We start from the raw sequence: 15,843 nt of genomic DNA on the forward strand, positions 1-15,843 counted from the left end.
GCAGCACTACTCCCTCTGGGATATCCTAGCCACTTTCGGCATTTGGCCGTATGGTGCAGCACTAGCTCTGTAACATAGAAAACCATAGGCGTCAGTTCTTCTTATTTCCTCTCTCATATATGTTTACTTTAATGTCACTTATTCAGGCGCTTGATATATTGTCGGAATGAAATTTTAGTAATGTGCAAGTAATTGTGAGTAGATTAATAAAGTATAATAAGATATTAGATTCATATACATAGTTTCAAGTGACATCAATCTTTATGTCTAGTATATACATGTGTATTGGTCTATAAGTCAGTGTTAAAATAACAAACAAATGGCAGAAGAAGGAAAGAAGATTTCCTTCGGTTTTGCAAAATCTATTAAGAAATCTATTAAGAAAAAATGCTATTCCACAAGAAAAAAAGAAAGTTGATTACATTGAATGCCTTGATGAGAAAGGTATTAAAGTAATAGGGTGAGTTCAAAAAGTAAAATTTATAATCAAGAAACATATAACCTCAACCTAATCTATAAAAATCACCAATAGCGGAATATATATATTTGAAAACAATTTTTTTATTTCAGTGAGGAAGAAAAAAAGGATGAACCTCTAATTATTCCATTACTAGGTTCAAAAACCTGGCATGATAGAATTCTTAATAAAATAGATGCAGACATTTTCCTTCCGAAGGCAGATAAGGAAAAGGTAGGAGACGCTAGTGTTAACGAGGCAAAATCAAAGCTATCTAATGGAAAAGCATCGCCAATAATATCAATAAAGAAAGAGCCAGTTGAAGATAGTGAAAATAAAGTTGTTACTTTAGAAGAGCAAGCGGCGGAAGAAATCATTGAGGAACTTAAGTCAAAGAATGAACATGAAACTAAAACAAATGATTTAACTTTACCTTTAGTAGAAGATGAATCATTAAGAGGCAAAGAACAGGTACGTTATCAACATATTGATGTGCAATGCACAGATGTATTACATTTGCATATTATAAATATTGTTTTTTATTTTTCAGTCTACGTTAGAAGGTTATGAAAAAATTCCTATTGATGCTTTTGGTGTAGCAATGTTACGGGGAATGGGATGGCAACCAGGAAAGGGAATTGGTTGAAATGAAAAGTATGAATTTTACTCTAGATTAAATTAATTATATGTGTTTAATACATCACTTATTGGAAAGTAAACAGAGAACATCATTTTTTATTTCACAATCGTTTATTCTAACTATTACAGATTAGTAGCAGCTGTCATACCAGAATTACGACCAAAAGGTATGAAACTACAGATACCAAAAATACAGATTCCTAAAAAGAAGAGGAAGAAGTTAAAATCGAGAAAGGAACATTTGTGAAAATTATAGCTGGAAAACAAAGTAATAATTATGGTCAAATAGAAGGATTCGATGATGATGCAGGAAGGCTCATAATAAAACTAGCTCTTGGTGGAAATATAATATCTGTAAATGAATTTATTGTACAGCCAGTGACTAAATCAGAATATTCTAAGAACTCAAAAGTTCTAAGTTAGTATGAAGTGTTAGTTTTTCATTAAGGGACTTTTAAGAAAATAAATTTGAATTGACATATACATATAAAGACATAATCAGGCATGTAGAAAAACTAATTCAAGAGTTCCTGTAAGTGTGTTGTTGCATGCAATTTTTTAAAGGTCCCTTCTAATTTTATATAAAATATGATAACTGTAGATCGGTCCGTCGTGTCCAGTAGTTGGGTGACTAGTGGGTTGTGGTGGTTGTTGACTCTTGTGTTATATCTGCTTCTGGACTTGTGTATTTCATCTTTGACTGTAGGTATCTTGAGGTCACGGTGGATTGTTTCGTTGGTAACATACCAGGGTGCATTTGATAGGGATCTTAGCGTTTTCGATTGGAAGCGTTGGAGTATTTCAATGTTGGAATTACTTGCTGTTCCCCATAGTTGGATTCCGTAGGTCCAGACAGGTTTTATTACGGCCTTGTAGAGGATTATTTTGTTCTGTATGTTTAGTTTGGAGCGTCGGCCCGTGAACCAATAGAATTTTCTTAATTTTTCCTTTAGTTGCTTTGTTTTTTCTGAGATATGTTTTTTCCAAGTTAGCCTCCTGTCCAGGGTCATGCCCAGGTATCTTACGGAGTCCTTGCTTGGGATTATTGTGTTGTTAATGGTGACCTGGGGGCAGGTTTGTTTTCGGAGCGTGAAGGTTACATGAGAGGATTTTTTTTCGTTTATTTTGAAACCCCATTTTTGGAACCACTTTTCCATGGAGTCGAGACTTCGCTGGAGAGTGGATGAGGCAATTGCCGGGTCTGCGTGGGTAGCTAATAGTGCTGCGTCGTCGGCAAATGTTGCTATTGTTACCTCGTTTGATATAGATAAGTCGGCAGTGTAGATGGAGAACAGTAGGAGTCCGAGGACACTACCTTGGGGTATGCCGGATTCTATTGGGAATGTTGCGGAAGTGGCGCCTAGACATTTAACTATGAATTGTCTGTTGGTTAGGTAGGATTTTAAGATGGAGTAGTATGGATGGGGTAGGATCTTTTTGAGCTTGTAGAGTAGCCCTTTATGCCATACTTTGTGTGTTATGCCTGTTGGATGTCTAGGAATACCGCTGAGCAGTATTTTTTCTTTTCAAGGGTTTGGCTGATCATGTGGGTTATGCGGTGGATTTGCTCTACTGTTGGGTGTTGTTTTCGGAAGCCGAATTGGTGGTCTGGGAGCGTTTTCAATTCTTCTAGGAGTGGAAGGAGACGATTCGTGAGCATCCTCTCGAATAGTTTAGACAGGGTAGGTAAAAGACTGATTGGGCGATAGGAGCTGGTTTCATATATTGGTTTACCGGGTTTAGGGATGAGGGTGATCAGTGAGATTTTCCAAGCCTTGGGAAAGTGTTGAAGGCGGAGGATAGCGTTAAAGATTGATGCGATGAGTGCAATCCCTTTTATCGGAAGTTCCTTGATTGCTTTATTTCCTATTAGGTCGTGACCTGCTGCTTTCTTGGGGTTTAGGCGACTGATTGCTTCTATGATCTCTAAAGAAGTGAAGGGTTCAATAGGAGGGGACATTTGGAAGGGAGTGTGCAGATATTCGGTAACGTCCGCTGCAGCTATGGAGGAATGGAGTTGGAATACTTCAGTCAAGTGTTTGGCAAATAGGTTGGCTTTTTCTATAGGGCTACGCGCCCATCCACCCTGCGGACGGCGGATTGGAGGTATTATTTGTGGGAGGCGCGTGAGTTTCCTGGAGGCCTTCCATAGTGAGTAGTTGGAGTCGGCTGTGGGGGACAAGCTGGCGAGATATTTGTGAAAACGGTCATTATTGTAGTTTTTTATAGTTTAGGATAGTTCTCTAGTTGCGTTGTTTAGTTTGCGTTTGTCCTCCGGTGTTCTATGGGTCTGCCATATGCTTCTTAGTCTACGTTTTTCTGCTATTTTTTTTAATATGTACTGGGGGTATTCGTGATTGCTGATGGACGTTTTTGCCGGTGTGGAGAAGCGGATAGCGTTTATTATGCTCGTGTTTTGGTATTCCGTGGCTGCTTCGATTTCTTCATTGGTTTTTAGTGAAGTTGAGGCTGAAGTTGTGTGTGTAAAGACTTCTCTAAAGAGCTGCCAGTTGGTGTGTTGGTTATGTATGGAGCCATTACGTGTATTCTCGATGATAGTTGAACTGACTGTTACTATCACGGGGGAATGATCAGAGGAGAGATCAGCCGAGGAATTGATTTGGACGTGTCTTGACGAGATATTTTTAGTTATGAGGAAATCAAGGAGATCGGGTATTTTGTTTGTGTCGGTGGGCCAGTGTGTGGGTTCGTATGTGGTAAGGTAGTTGAGCTTGTTGGTTATTATGCTGTTGAGGAGGTTTTTGCCTCTTACTGTAACCAGTCTGCTGCCCCATTGGGTGTGTTTGGCGTTGTAGTCTCCTCCAGCTATGAATCTATTGCCCAGGGTGTCCAGGAAGTCGCCAAAGTCTTCTTTGGCGATGGAGTGTCTTGGAGGGCAGTATACAGCTGAAGTGGTGATTGTACCATGACAGTCTTCAAGACCATGCTTGGAGGTAGTCTTTCTGGAATGGTGGAAGTTCGTAGTGCTTAATGTTTGATTTGATTATGATTCCGGTGCCGCCGTGGGCCTTTCCGCTGGGGTGTTGGGTATGGTAGAACTTGTATCCGTTTATGTTCAGGTAGTTTTTGTCGGTGAAGTGGGTTTCAGTTATGAGCATTATGTCGATTTGCTGGTGTTTTAGGAAGAGTTCTAGTTCAAGTTTGCGTTGCGTTAGACCGTTGGCATTCCACAGAGCTGTGCGTCTTGGTTTTATTTTGCGCCGGGGCGTATTAATTTATCCGATGTGGATACACCGTTTTTTTGTTGTTTTTAGATACAAGTGACGAAAAATTATGAAATGATATTTTAAATTTAAACTGATTTCATTCATTGATTTATTGTAGCGACAATGGTAACTTGTTTAAATAAAGATTTTATAAATAAAATATTTAAGGTCTAAAATAATAAATTAACACATGTGAAAACATTAAAGCTGTTATCCTTATTCATGGTCTTGTTGGAACGTGTTTAACGAGCGTAACGTAGGCGTGAAAACGAAAACGTTGAGACTCTTGTGGCGTAAAAAGACTGAATTCCTCATAAAAATGCAAGAAACGAGAGGAAACGTGCACATAGTTTATTCTCGACCTTGGATACATAAAACCAAAAAGAAAAAAAAAGGAAAAAGAAAAAGGAACAAAAATTTTTATTGGTTATTTACCGAAACTCATTGTATCATTTTTATTACTCTATATAAAACGTAGAATCATATACTGACGAATGTTATTTCGAATTTCTAACTTCAGAACGATAATTACATATTTGAAATTTCCAATAAGTGGTAGTAGCATTAAAAATATGGAATATTCAACGAGATGAAATATAGGTAAGGTATTTAAAAGAAAAAAGATTGAACCGTTCGATGTAAAACGATGAAATTAAATGATTGGATTTGAAAACTTGATTCGGTTTAATAATTCGATGAAAAAAGTATTCATCCTATGAAAAAAGAATTCATGTTCCTGTCGATATATCAACGACGTGCGCCGTTACTTCCCACTGCTCTGCAATTCAAATGCAATACTCGAATATACATGGCGAAAGAAATGGAAATTGAGCAATTTAAGGGAACGAATTACTCTCACGTCCACGTAACTTCAAAATGTATCACGTGTCCGTGTTTGCGAAACGAAATTCGTCGTTGTCCAACTAACACGCTTGCAGATGCTACGTTCACTTTGTTGCATATAGGGCTTAAATATATGAACAAATAGTACTGCGCAAGTGTCACTAGCGTAATTTTTAAAGTGAATTAATGCATAATCTCGTCATCTACGGTTGACCATGATTATGGCAGTGATCATTGTTATATACGAATCTTCGTGCAATATATGTGAAAATTCGTGGTTGTCCAATTAACACGCTTACTGATGCTACGTTCACTTTGTTGCGTATAGGGCTTAAATATATGAACAAATAGTACTGCGCAAGTGTCACTAGCGTAATCTGAACGTGTTAAAGTGAATCAATACATAACTTCGTCATCTATGTTTGACCATGACTACGGTAGTGGTCATTGATATATGTGAAGCTTCGTGGAGTAGATGTGAAAATTCGTCGTTGTCCGGTTAACACGCTCGCAGATGCTCCGTTCACTTTGTTCCATATAGGGCTCAAATATGTGAACAAATTGAATGGAGCAACTGTCATTAGCGTAATTTTAACGCGTTAAAATAAATTAATGTATAATTTCGTCATTTACGTTTGATCTACGTTTTTTCATCTACGTCATCTACGGCACCTACGCGAATCTTATTGATTACGTCTTTGGCAGTGTTCGTTGCTATAAATGAAACTTAATAGTTGTTGAAACCGCTCGAAAGTCGTGTTCCTAAATCATTCCCTCGTCTCGTATAGTGTTCATCAAATGGAAAAGGAGATTGTGTTTTAATGAAATCGCTTGTTACTATCAATCTTGCTCTCACTCGCATAGGAAAAGAAAGTGAGGAAGGAGAAAAAAATTAAGGTAAGGTCATCAATGAGCAAAATGTTTAATGTACATTAAAATTGAGTCCGCTGCAACCCTCGTGACTTTTAAAATTCCATACGTATATTGTTATACGTAACATTGCCATATTAAATATATTCGATCAAATATTCAATCTCGTTCCCTGAAAGCTGTTCCTGGATATCTGGTTGGATACTTTACGCACGGAAATAGAGAGTGTTAACAGTAACAAACCCTCTATGTAGTGTTTTTGCTTTGCTCTTTTGAACAGGTAGATGACATTTTGCTTCGAAAAACGGATATATATACCACGGATATGCACATACAGAGTATGTGTATCGATATACACATTGATATACACCTTTGTACAAAGTGTCAAAAAAGTATTTATCGCGGTATTTTTTTCAAGCCATTCTACACCTTCGATTTGATGAAAATTGGTTAAATAAGTGTAGCGCAAAATTGATCTTGACCACAATTTTCAGTGTCAAATTGTTTTTCTATTGCATCATATAGTGCTCATTAGAAAGGAAAGTTCCGTTGTTTTAGAAAAAATGTTTGAAATTTCATTAATACTTAGACTGATTTTATTCATATTTTAAGGTCAAATATGGAATACAATAACATCAATACTAATATCTACTTTTTTGTGCGAATTACTTTATATTTCAATCTTCCTTGATACGCCGTGACAAGCAAAAGTGTAAACACAGCCCGTTGATTTTATGTAGAAAGCGAATGTCGAAGGTATAATGAGAAAAGAGCATTATTTGACCATTCCACAAAATAATTTACCTAAATAGTAGTTAATTCTATTGGATGTAATAAACGTGAAGTAGTACTAGTGGACGAAATATCTATGTTGAAACCTTGATTCGACGAGTATAATTAATGTGCAAAACCGTAAACATGGTTTGAGATGTCCATTTTTGTAAAATGTTTTGTACATTATTAATGTTAATGAAAATTAACTATTACATTTCGTTAATAATAACTTGTAGTTACTGTTACCTAGTCTTTACCGATCACTTGAAAAATTAGTCTTTTACATTTATGTGTTTACTTTTTTCGCTCGTCGCAGTACATGTTTAAGTCAGATATGAAATATCTGGCGTATTCCAGCGGCTTTGATTAAATCAAAGATGTTCATATCCTTAATATTGAGAATGTTGTTAGTAAAGTAACTATTTCTATCCAAAAACAAGATATCTTTGAGACAACGTGAATTTTCGTTCCAATTTTCTTAACTTACAAGTATAAAATTTTCATCGCATGATACAATCTATCCTACAAAGTTCTTGCACACGACGAAGCTGAGAACATAGATCTTCTTCAAATATTATTTTTCTCACTGCTTCGTGTGGAATTTCTACTCGACGAGATGTTATTAAACGCTTAAAAGCTTATTATTAAACGATAACATACTTTTTCCTACATGAATGAACATGAAAGACGTCGAGTGAGGAATTAGAACAATTGTGGATGGTTGGAAACTATTATGCTGCGGTCTACCATTCGTTTTTGCCTATATATACCACGGAACAAAGGATAATTTTCACCGAATTCATCCAGAGCATATTTTCTAAGTTTTACTGTATATGATTACGCCCATTATATTATATTATGTTATTACGATGTTATGTAATTAATTGTTGTCTATTTATTTTGATACTTATATTAACCATTATTTATAACATAATATACTAAATACAATTAGTATATACAATTAGTATAGGGATTAGTATAAGAAATTTTAAACAGCTTTTTTCAAAAGAACGAATCATTTACGATCCAGGGGTTTTCTGAAACTTTCGTTTCTCGTGATGAGTACTTTATGATGCAATAAAAAATTTTGTCTGAAAATTATACTCAAGATCAATTTCATGAACCATTTTCTCTAACAGATCTCCATCTTCCACAGCTATAACAAATAATTTTTTGACACTCTATACATTTAACATCGATTATAATTCTGATAATTGAAACACCGAACATCAATGTGTTTATTCACTACGCCAACACAGATAACAATTAACATTGATATATAATATATATTTGACGATATATATCTGAAAGAATAGAAATTTCATTTAATCGACTATATGACCATACTCGGTTAAGTACCAACAACGACTATCTATCAACCTTATCTTACTTCCTCAAAGATATAGAAAGACTTTAAAAATTTCAGCCATGTGATTTGGTCCTTTAAAATTTAGAAGTAATATAACGATAAAATACCATCAAAACCTTTAAATTTAACGCACCCAAACATGTCTTCTTTGCTAATGACGTACTATAAATATAAATATTTGAATAAATATTGCGAATTTCATATTGCTAAAAGATTTATACTATTCGTTCGTAAATAATCGTCGGATCTATATTTAAGTTGAAACTGTTGCATTAGATCTCTTTTCTTACTTAAAATTATTTGGATTGGTAACTTGGATGTAACATGTAATTTATTCTTCCTTTATAAATAGTGTACAGAAGATACCAATTCAAAGAAATGGAAGGAAAGTCTAAAAGCAAAGAAAATCTACAGGAAGATAAAACGTTCGAGCCTTGCCAGGCTATATAAGATGCTAAATAATTTCATTTTGACAATGGTCCTACATCCTACTATGCATAAATTTAATATTAATATCAGCAGGTTTCATGCCAAGTATTACATCTAACGTATAAGCACAAGCCCTGGTTTTAATTGCCTTATAGTAACACCGAAAAGATTATTCAGTTGGATGTCTGACTCAACATCAATATTTTACTTAGAAGATAATACGTCGAGAGCATGTTGGTGGATGGAATGGGAGATGAATGAAGGCCTACTTCTGTAAAATACGTAAAATGGTAGTCGGAATGAATTTTGGCGCTTGGGGACAGAAAAAGAGCTGACTGATACTGTCATACACCTGAATTTATAAAATTTTGAAAATCGATGTAACCTTTGAACTTTATCGTATTCTGTTTCATAGCACAAATTATTCTTCCCGAAATGTACGTTTAGTGTTATAATATATTTGACCAACGGTTCTCAAATACTAGTTTTGCAAAAGCAATGGTGGAATTGGAGCAATTCTTTCTTCTTTCATTCTTTGAATGACCTGGATTTTCGAGTAGTCTAGTGACGATTGATCCCTACAATTAATCGATTTCTTTTTATTACACAAGTGCAAGAGATTCCGCGTTGTACGCTGATGTTGCTACATCGAATGCCTGAACCCCACAGAAGATCCGACCGAATTTAATGTCACTACCGTCGAAGATTCACCCAGAAATGGTTCACTTCAGAACCATAGTCCCATATCTGGATGCGTCAGTCACTATGTGTCACATAGTCATATGTGGATGCTGAGCTTATTGATGGTAATTGTAATATTTTAATTTTTTTTTATTCTATATTTTCGACTTCTTTTTTCGAGTAGAATCACCAATTTTCCGCTTGTACTATCAATTACCAACCAGCCTGTATGACAAAATTCTATTTTAAACACAAAACTCGCCACGAGTGGCTATTTTGTTTACGAAATTAAACGAATTTAATAAATGAAATGGCAAGGAAGGAACTACAAGTGACCGTCAAACTATTTTTATGCTTGAAAAGTAATTCGCAAAGTAATATAAAATAATACTACTGATTTGTGTCAGAATTTTTCAGAATTTTTTCTTAATCTCTTGTTTTTTCCCTTCAAATTTATTATTTATTATTTATTCGGTGCTTTTTCCCTTCAAATTTATTATTTATTATTTATTCGGTGTCACGAAAACCGATTAAATATTAAATATCTTAAATATAGATTGAAATGAAAGCTTGTCATTTCTCGTTCCGTTGTCACTTCAAAGTTGTTAGTTCAAAGGTTCTCGTACATCATAAAGCAAGGGATCAAATCTTTAACTTATTGATGTGAATACCTATCACGAGCGAAACAGAAATGCTAAGATCCTTTGGAACGATAATAATATAATTGCATGCATAGGAACCATGGATGGAACACAAGGCAAAGGTGTAGATGGTATTATAAGCTTTGAAACGAGCGTATAGGACGAGAGAAATTGATCAAAAAATTGAGTTGAGCCCTTTGAAGTTAGGAACAACATACTTTGATGTTTTGTTTAAAGGAGAGATATTGAGCTGTGCAAAAATTGTATAGGTTCTCTGAAGGTAAATAGGATTTTGTTGCTGAGTAAATAAACGAGATTTCAAGTTTCTCTTGAATATTGGAAATTTAAAGGTTTTGATGGTATTTTATCGTTATATTACTTCTAAATTTTAAAGGACCAAATCACATGGCTGAAATTTTTAAAGTCTTTCTATATCTTTGAGGAAGTAAGATAAGGTTGATAGATAGTCGTTGTTGGTACTTAACCGAGTATGGTCATATAGTCGATTAAATGAAATTTCTATTCTTTCAGATATATATCGTCAAATATATATTATATATCAATGTTAATTGTTATCTGTGTTGGCGTAGTGAATAAACACATTGATGTTCGGTGTTTCAATTATCAGAATTATAATCGATGTTAAATGTATAGAGTGTCAAAAAATTATTTGTTATAGCTGTGGAAGATGGAGATCTGTTAGAGAAAATGGATCATGAAATTGATCTTGAGTATAATTTTCAGACAAAATTTTTTATTACATCATAAAGTACTCATCACGAGAAACGAAAGTTTCAGAAAACATACTTTTTGCTTCAAATAATTAAGATAAAATTTAGATACGGGGCTTTCAGCTTATGAAAGTCGAAGAGAAGATATATATTCCTCATATTGGTCATATTCTATTTAAATTCGTAACTACTCGTTCCATTTACGTTATCAATAAAACATTTTTCTCGTCAAGCTACCTAACAGAAAGACCTTTTTGTCACTCTAAATTGCCTCAAAAGAAAATCCCTTGTCAAACATACCATGTTTCTCGTACGAAAATCCAAAAAGGATTTTCCAAAAAGATATATTCAGTGAACCATGGTTTGTGACTGGTGAGTTTGAAAAGAGATGAAGCGTCGAAGCGTCAAAGTTTATATTCCACGAAGCTCTCGACCCTTCTATCTCAATAATCCTGATCAAAATTCGAATGAACTACTCAACGAAACGATCACCGTTTTCTATAGAATCTCTTTAAGCATTCTTCATTAAGGAATCGTCAGATTTTACCCCATTACGTTCTTCCATCACAATCTTCGTAATGATGAATAAAAAAATAAAAGCTTTTAAAACCCGACAGCGCTGTCATTTTCTAAAAACGTCGTCTTTATACTCCTGATGGCCACGAGCACATCCGACTATCAAATATAAAATGCATTGTGAGTGTGTCATCAGCATAATTTTCGTGAAAAGAGCAATTTTTCTTGATAACTATAATTTGTAACATAGATTAAAATCGCTGATTTGATCCCTCTGATATTGTTGTCTTATGAGAGTTTCGCCTGGTCTTAATTGGTTCTGTTGATTCTTATCGTTGTGAAAAGTCGATTCGCTATATATCTTTTGTATAGAGAACTATTATGTGATGTAAGAGTGTAATGTTGTAATATTTGTGATCCTTACTTTATTAATTTTGTCACTGAGCCGTTCTTTGGTTCGTTGAGCAGTTCATGTTCCCTACTTGTTTCGCTTGGGACTTTCATAATTTTCGTAATTACAATAAAAGGTTTAATTTGTAATAAGTTAAAGATTTGGTCCCTTGCTTTACGATGTACGAGAACCTTTGAACTAACAACATTGAAGTGACAATTGAACGAGAACTGACAAGCTTTCATTTCAATCTATATTTAAGATATTTAATATTTAATCGGTTTTCGTGACACCGAATAAATAATAAATAATAAATTTGAAGGGAAAAAACAAGAGATTAAGAAAAAGTTCTGAAAGAGACACAAATCAGTAGTATTATTTTATATTACTTTGCGAATTACTTTTCAAGCATAAAAATAGTTTGACGGTCACTTGTAGTTCCTTCCCTGCCATTTCATTTATTAAATTCGTTTAATTTCGTAAACAAAGTAGCCACTCGTGGCGAGTTTCGTGTTTAAAACAGAATTTTGTCATACAGGCTGGTTGGTAATTGATAGTACAAGCGGAAAATTGGTGATTCTACTCGAAAAAAGAAGTCGAAAATATAGAATAAAAAAATTAAAATATTACAATTACCATCAATAAGCTCAGCATCCACATATGACTATGTGACACATAGTGACTGACGCATCCAGATATGGGACTATGGTTCTGAAGTGAACCATTTCTGGGTGAATCATCGACGGTAGTGACATTAAATTCGGTCGGATCTTCTGTGGGGTTCAGGCATTCGATGTTGCAACATCCGCGTACAACGCGGAATCTCTTGCACTTGTGTAATAAAAAGAAATCGATTAATTGTAGGGATCAATCGTCACTAGACTACTCGAAAATCCAGGTCATTCAAAGAATGAAAGAAGAAAGAATTGCTCCAATTCCACCATTGCTTTTGCAAAACTAGTATTTGAGAACCGTTGGTCAAATATATTATAACACTAAACGTACATTTCGGGAACAATAATTTGTGCTATGAAACAGAATACGATAAAGTTCAAAGGTTACATCGAATTTTCAAAATTTTATAAATTCAGGTGTATGACAGTATCAGTCAGCTCTTTTTCTGTCCCCAAGCGCCAAAATTCATTCCGACTACCATTTTACGTATTTTACAGAAGTAAGCCTTCATTCATCTCCCATTCCATCCACCAACATGCTTTCGACGTATTATCTTCTAAGTAAAATATTGATGTTGAGTCAGACATCCAACTGAATAATCTTTTCGGTGTTACTATAAGGCATTTAAAACCAGGGCTTGTGCTTATACGTTAGATGTAATACTTGGCATGAAACCTGCTGATATTAATATTAAATTTATGCATAGTAGGATGTAGGACCATTGTCAAAATGAAATTATTTAGCATCTTATATAGCCTGGCAAGGCTCGAACGTTTTATCTTCCTGTAGATTTTCTTTGCTTTTAGACTTTCCTTCCATTTCTTTGAATTGGTATCTTCTGTACACTATTTATAAAGGAAGAATAAATTACATGTTACATCCAAGTTACCAATCCAAATAATTTTAAGTAAGAAAAGAGATCTAATGCAACAGTTTCAACTTAAATATAGATCCGACGATTATTTACGAACGAATAGTATAAATCTTTTAGCAATATGAAATTCGCAATATTTATTCAAATATTTATATTTATAGTACGTCATTAGCAAAGAAGACATGTTAGCGTGCGTTATCGATTTTACGCTTTTGCCACGCAAACATGGAAATTGCGATTCAAAATTGAATTTGCACTGAAAACGGTTGACGTTACGACATCAATAACATATTTCAAAAACACTGATGATATCATACGGAATCAGAGAGATTCTATGAAAAGTTAAACGCATAATCATCCTATTGTAAATAACAGGAACAGAAAGTACTCAAGGAATAATACAGAATCATCCTATCATCCTATCCTATTATACAGGATTGCTTTGATTCGAGCTCAAACATAGGGAAATCTGAAAGAATTTTTCGCAGAATTTCCTTCCCCTTTGAATTGGCTTTTATACAAAACGACTTTAACCTTTTCAGGGAAATACCTATAGAGTGTGACGATCTACGATTTTAAATAGAGGGGTATATCTGAAAAGAGGTGGATGTAAAACGTAGCATATAAAACGTAGATCAAATATTTATTCAAGGATTTTTTCTCTTCGCAGAGAATCAGGTTTTCAAGAACGATCGAATATGTATGCACTTGATTTACACGTGAAGTTGTCATTAAAAATATTGTTGCGTTTAAAAAGATAAATATTCATTTAAATTTAATGAAATTGTTAGTCCAATTGTTTTAAGCTTAAAGATATGTAGGTGTCACATTTATATATTGAAAACCTGGGAGCGGCATTAATTAACAAACCTAGTCACGCGCACACGTACTTTAAAACCATGCTTGAAAATCGATATTCCCTGAAACAATGCATCGTTCTGCGCTTCCAATTTATTTTCGCACGAAGAATCAGTCCATTCATCGTTGCCGTCACCATCGCTACTGTAATCTATATTACTCGAATAAATTCTATATCTTGATTGGAAAATCGCATATTTTAACGAACTTTCTGTGTTTTTTTTATGATTTTAATTGGCAATTTCCGAAATTGAACTATAGCTTGAGAATAAACCGATAATATTTGAGGGTATATATACATACATCATGTTTTTGATGGGTTTTGTAGTAAAATAATTGTAGAAAAAGCAAACTTTTTAAGAAAAAATTACCATATTCGAGTAATAAATTATAGAAAATTACCAATGTAATTTAAAACTTCAAAAGAAGAATCTATTACATGTAATAAAGAGAAGGACTTGTTCACGAACGGTAATTCAACAAATACATGCGTTGCAGAAACATAGTTTTACAAGAGAGAAGAATCTCTCTAGGAACTCGACGATGTCACGTCAAGAGAAAATTCAATAAAGTGATTACTAACCGTATTACCAGCGGCAATCGTGTTGCGGCAATTCGTAAATAAGTTAGTCGTCTATTTGGAGAAACGTCGCTGGCAATATCGTCACATTTTAATTACGTCAGCGCTATCAATTGGTCTTGGAAGAAAGTTTTCCATTATGTACTTTTGCCCACGGCGTCGTTCCAACAAATGAATCCGAGTTTTGAATCGCTTTCTCTTATATCACGAATTTGTAACGGTGTTTCTTCAAACTATAAACGATTGTAATGAATGCCTTTGCGTACAAAGACCGATACCTGGTTTGACTAGAAGCTTCAGCTAATTAGTGCCCCAGTTAATTTGGATGTTCACTACCACGCCACTTCCCCCGCCCCCCAAAAAGTGGCTTGGTGTCCTCCACGTAAAAAAAAAGAAAAAGGAAAAAAAGAAAAAGAGAAAGGAAAAAAAAAGAAAAAGGGAAAAAAAAGAAAAAAAGAAAGGAAAAAAAAGAAAAAGAAAAAGGGAAAGAAAAGAAAAAAAGAAAGGAAAAAAAAGAAATAGAAAAAGGGAAAAAAAAGAAAAAGAGAAAGAAAAAGAAAAAGAAAAAAAAGTTAATTTGGATGTTATAAAATGTTATACAACCAAGAACTTATCTTCTACTTGGTAGTCGCATAAGAGAAGACCGAGCCATTGAATCGCTCAGATAGATTAGCTGATTCGCTTAACGTATTTTTACTTCCGATGACGTAAACAAGAGCAGAAAGTACACAAGTAATAATACAGAAATGTCAAATGTACAGAGGAATAGATTTCGTTAAATCATTAGAACGTAACATTTCCTTATAATTCTATTTGTGTATAGCAAAATAGCTTGTGTGCTTTCATGAAATATAATTGATATTTAGAAGCTCTCATATAGGTAGATATATAGCTCGTGTTAATTAGTAATTTAACAATACATCATGACAACATATCATTTTCGTTTCTTCGTTTATCTCGTTATGCGCGTAAACGAATGTGTAAATAAAGACATATAATCAACGATAACATGTAGTGGCAAGCATTATAATTATCGACAAAGGAGAATATTGGTGAAATGATTGTGGGTGATTTCACTCGGTGTATCGGTAAATAAACTTTGATAGACATTGCCGGTGGATTCGCTGTCGGTGAAATCGTGTCGATGAAATAATTGTCAGTGATTTAAAGATAACCCAATTTATTGATCTCCCCTTCATAGAGTTGTACGTCTCTCTATAATACATACTCTACCTGGAAGGGCTGAAACATTTAGCTTAGTCACACTAAACTGGACTGGACTGCAAGT

At 34.4% G+C, this 15,843-nt stretch overlaps 1 long non-coding RNA gene across 1 annotated transcript; it reads left to right on the forward strand.

Annotated features, from left to right (window-relative positions):
* The first annotated feature begins 12 nt into the window (after positions 1–12).
* On the forward strand, positions 13–1,445 carry LOC126927190 (uncharacterized). The gene is made up of 5 exons (XR_007715271.1): positions 13–194; positions 272–460; positions 571–928; positions 1,057–1,111; positions 1,226–1,445. It is a non-coding gene; the product is annotated as an uncharacterized LOC126927190 (long non-coding RNA).
* The last annotated feature ends 14,398 nt before the right edge of the window (positions 1,446–15,843 follow it).

The sequence above is a fragment of the Bombus affinis genome, unplaced genomic scaffold (assembly GCF_024516045.1).
Source record: "Bombus affinis isolate iyBomAffi1 unplaced genomic scaffold, iyBomAffi1.2 ctg00000078.1, whole genome shotgun sequence".
Classification (NCBI taxonomy): domain Eukaryota; kingdom Metazoa; phylum Arthropoda; class Insecta; order Hymenoptera; family Apidae; genus Bombus; species Bombus affinis.